Genomic DNA, 4,469 nt, shown 5'->3' on the forward strand with positions numbered 1-4,469 from the left:
AAAAAAAAAACCTAACAAAATAACAACAAGATTCATGCAAAGGACTAAAATGTGTTCTAAAAGCTTAGCCTGATATAGCTCTGAGACTCTTAGCACAAACTACTGTACTGATAGGCAGTTTTTATTCCTTCTTGAACTGAGTTTTGAACCCATGTCCTTGAAGGTGTTAGACCAACCCTGTATAACTGAGCTAAACCCAAGATCCTCTTGCCTTCTCAAACTTCATAATATCAGGTGTATTTGTGTTCTGTGCTGCTGTAACCAAGCATGGCATGCTTACATAATTTAGGGATATGGAGGACTTGGAGGTTGTTCTGCTTTGTTTCTTCCCTGGCTCAAGGATGCCAAGAACTGTGGCTGTTTGTTTTTGAAATGGTCTACTTAAGCCTGCCAAGTAGCAGGAACAACGATGTGCACCATGGCACTTGGCCCTAAACAGTTTTTGAAGACCTCTCCAACCCCACATGGGATTCTTGCCCTTCCTCTTGGCCCAGGGTAGACCCAAGGCCTGACCACTCCATGTCCAAGGGCAATCACCTTTAGAAGCCCAGCTTGCAGCACCTGGGTCTCAGGGCTACAGCTTCAGCTTCTCTTGAGACTGAGGCAGACGAGTTTGAGGTTGGCCTACAAACTTGTAGCAATGCTACAAGACCCCTATCGAACCAAAATGAACCAAACTGAATGGGAAAACTGGGTTCCAGAGTTGAGCCTCTGCCTGTTCCTGCCCAGGCTTGGACCCAATTAGGCCTGGCCCCACTACTGACCCAAGGTGGCTGTGCAAGTCTGAAGTGCTTCGCCCTGAGCAGGGCTGTGAGGGTGAAGCCTGAAGAGCAGGGCAGAGGTCCTGAACCTGAGAGGACTGTGGTTCATGTGGGCCCATGTGGCTGGGGACAGTGCCTGGCTACCCTCTGCTCTCCAGAGAAATAGACTGGCTCCAGCAGGCCAGGGGCCATACAGAAGTGGGAGAAGAGTAGGTAGACGTGTGATGCTTCTGTCCCACACATGGCCAGAGTGGTTCAGCCTGCAGCCAGCTCAGTGCCAGACTTCTGCTTGGGATCAAATTCTGCAGCAGGTGTATTTTATTTTATCTATTTATTTATTTATTTATTTATTTATTTATTTATTTTGCTAGAAGAGTATTTTTAAACATCTTTTCTCATAAAAACTGCTTATCACAGCATTGATTGTTCATCTAAGATTAGTTGGAATTTACTAACAAAACAAGAACAACTGTCAGAGAAAAGTTCTTTAGCAAACAGTGCCTCATCTAGGGCTCTGTTTAGTTATCACCCTAATCTGATGTTTTTAAAAACTGTTTTCTAGGGCTGGCCAGATAGCTCAGCAGACTAAATTGCCTGCTTAGGCAGAACGTAGGGGCCAGAGTTTGATCTCTGGCACCACAAGCTGTGGAGGCCCCACCTGAGACTGGGCATAGTGGTGCATGCCTGTAACCCAGCTCTCGGGAGGCTGAAAACAGGCAGATCACAAGTCTGATCTCCATAGAAGACCCTGTAGACTCTGTACTAAATATACACAAAAAAGGGGGGGAAAAACCCAGACTTCCAGAAACCAAGATTAGCTTTCCACTCTCCTGCAGCAACTTCCTTCTTGTATTATTCCCTTCTGCAGTCCTTTCTCTTGTATACAGTGGCCCCAGTGGTTGTGAAAAATACATAAATATATTTTATGTATTTTTATTTTTGTAGTATGTCAGCCAGGTGCTTAAGGGCCCTCCATGGCCCCTCTGCTTTTTCAAAATGTGAAATGTGAAGGCCTGAGCACAACCTCAGAGGCCCCCACCAGCTGATCTGCACACCTGTTAACAAACCCTGTAATGCTCCCCTGGCTCCAGCTGGCATATTTTCCATTGTCTAAAGCTGCCACGTGCCTTTCCCGAGTCTTGTTCCCATGCTGGCTGGAGCTTTCTTCCTCAAATGTTCCTGGTTGAATCTCATTCTTTAGATCTCAACTTAAATGTCACACCTTTTGAGGAACTGGTACAGTTAGAAACAGGGAAGTTGAGGGAGGCATGCTCTTCCCTTTATTCAACTATAAAACCAACACCACCCTAATGAATATCCATGTTCAAGGCTTAGGAGGCTGAGATGCCCAAGTCTGTAGAATCAACACAAGTAGAGACAGAATGAGAGATAACTGGAGTCAGAGGCATCTACCCCTTTACATACTGGAAGTCTGAGTTATCAAGAGTTTCTTTTTCCCTCTCCTCTTTCACTTCACCCTTCTGCTTGTTCCTGCTGCTACTATCCCATGATCTTCAATAAACAGAGCTACTTACTATTTTCTATCAGGCATACATTTGACAGTTCTTCTCTTGTGCACAAGAACCTGGACATTTTTGGCCCATTCAACTCTAATAAAGCCATTTTGGAATCCCATAAACAAATACTGCATATTCCTCCAGATAAACATACCATGGTACCCTGAATTTCACTTATCCCTACAGGACTTTGTCAATAATCCCAACTAGGGCACATGCCTATAATCCTAGTATTCAGGATGCTGAAGTAGGAGGAGCCCCACGAGTGTGAGGCTATCCTGGGCCACATCGTGAGTCTAAGCCCAGCCTGAACTACATAGCAAAATTCTGACTTAAATATATAAAAATAAAAATCCAAGGTAAGTATGAAAGTACTAGAATAGACCCTAAAAGTGCTGTTAGCACTGCAAAATGGAACTTTAGAAGTTAGATTATTTTTTTCTTTTTAGATAAGCAACTTCCTCAAACTTTCTCCTGGTGAGTACATAACCAACATCCTCTCCTTTCTTCAGACCAAAAGAAGTGACAGGTATGCAGATACCATCCCCAGAAGCCAGGAGCCTGGTTTCCTTTCCACAAGAAGACATTGAGCTGAATATTTCCAGAAGTGTAAAGGAAGAATGGAGATATGCATTATCTCTCTGAGTTCCCCTTCCCCTCAAAAGACCCTTGCCCACCTGTAAACTAGTGAGATGATGATTTGAGGTTCATAGGCCCCTCCATATCCTTAGAGCTACCTTTAAATGATTTTTTTTAACCAAAATATATGGCCTTCTTCGATTTGGTCAGTGGTGAATAGCAAATGAACCTAAGGAGCAACTGAATGTGCCTATGAACCTTAGTGGCCAGTAATGATGAGAAAAGGAACTTAGTATTAATGCTCTGTTCTCAGCATGTGACATAGTGACTAGCACATATGTATGCTAATATTTGTCAAATAACTGAAGGAAAACTGAAAAATCAAGTAAATGGAGGCAGGCTTTCCCAAAACAGCATGACCTGAAAAATCTAGTGGAAGAGATCATAGTTATTGCTAATTTTGTTTCAAGGTCACAAAAAAGTCCTTGTTCAAGTAATACAAAAAATGACTATTATCAGAAGTCACAAAAGATTATATGAAGCTTTATTCCTGCCCAACTATCTACTCAGAGAGCTCTACTGAAATCAGGCCAGGAAAGAATTCACAAATGTCAAGAATTCTTATATTCTGTTTTAACTTATTGTATGGAGGAAATAAGAATTTGATAAAACTGGCTTAAATTTATTATTTCTACACAAAAGAATATAACATGTATAAGATATAAAGAATGGCAACAAAATGAGTCCTTAGTTATGTACTACTAATTTATATACCATCAATACATCATGACCTTTACTTTGGGGCTTCCTGAGTTACTCCCTAGTGGAACCACTCAAGATGCAACCATCTTGAATTTGGACATTACAGTGATGTCTAAGTTATGGCTCAGGGACTTCACATGCCTATGTTATAATAAAAACACTTAAAACATAAAGGAAGTTTTGTTACTTATATAGCTACATTATATATTTTATTTTATATTTATTTATTTTTATATTATATATTTTATATATGGTTCAACAAAATTTTCCTTCAGTCACTAGACTTCAGACAACCTGTGTATGTCTAGCTCACAGACTGCAAGTTGGATATACCTGCATGAGTCTGAGGTTTTTCCTAAGAATTCAACTCAAATTCTTTGAACAAGCTTGGCCTTGCAGGTTTCTGCAGCTAGCCAACCAGCTCTAAGGTGACAGGGCCAACTCTTATGATATCCACTCAAAGTGGGAGTTCTGAATCCTCTTGCTTGGCTTCAGCAGGACAGAAGCACCCCCTTTATATGTATTTTTACATGAATTCTCTTTCTTTTCCTTTTCTTTTTTAGCGGAACCGGGGATTGAACTCAGGCCCTTGCGCTTGTCAGGGAAGCACTTATTCCACTGAGCCACCTCCCTGGCCCTGTGAATTCTCTTTCTAAAGATGAAATGTAACTCAACAGTTTAGTTCAGAGACTATTTAGCCCATTTACTTTCAGTGTTTGGAAGATCAGATGCTTTGTGTGGGAACAAAAATTTAGCTTTGGCCAAATAAATCTACTTAGCTTTATTGGTGGCATTTATTGATGCAGCAGAGATGTTAATCAGTTTCTACATAAAAAATAGAATAATTTCT

Source organism: Octodon degus, unplaced genomic scaffold, assembly GCF_000260255.1.
Source record: "Octodon degus isolate 3935 unplaced genomic scaffold, OctDeg1.0 scaffold00120, whole genome shotgun sequence".
Taxonomy (NCBI): Eukaryota; Metazoa; Chordata; class Mammalia; order Rodentia; family Octodontidae; genus Octodon; species Octodon degus.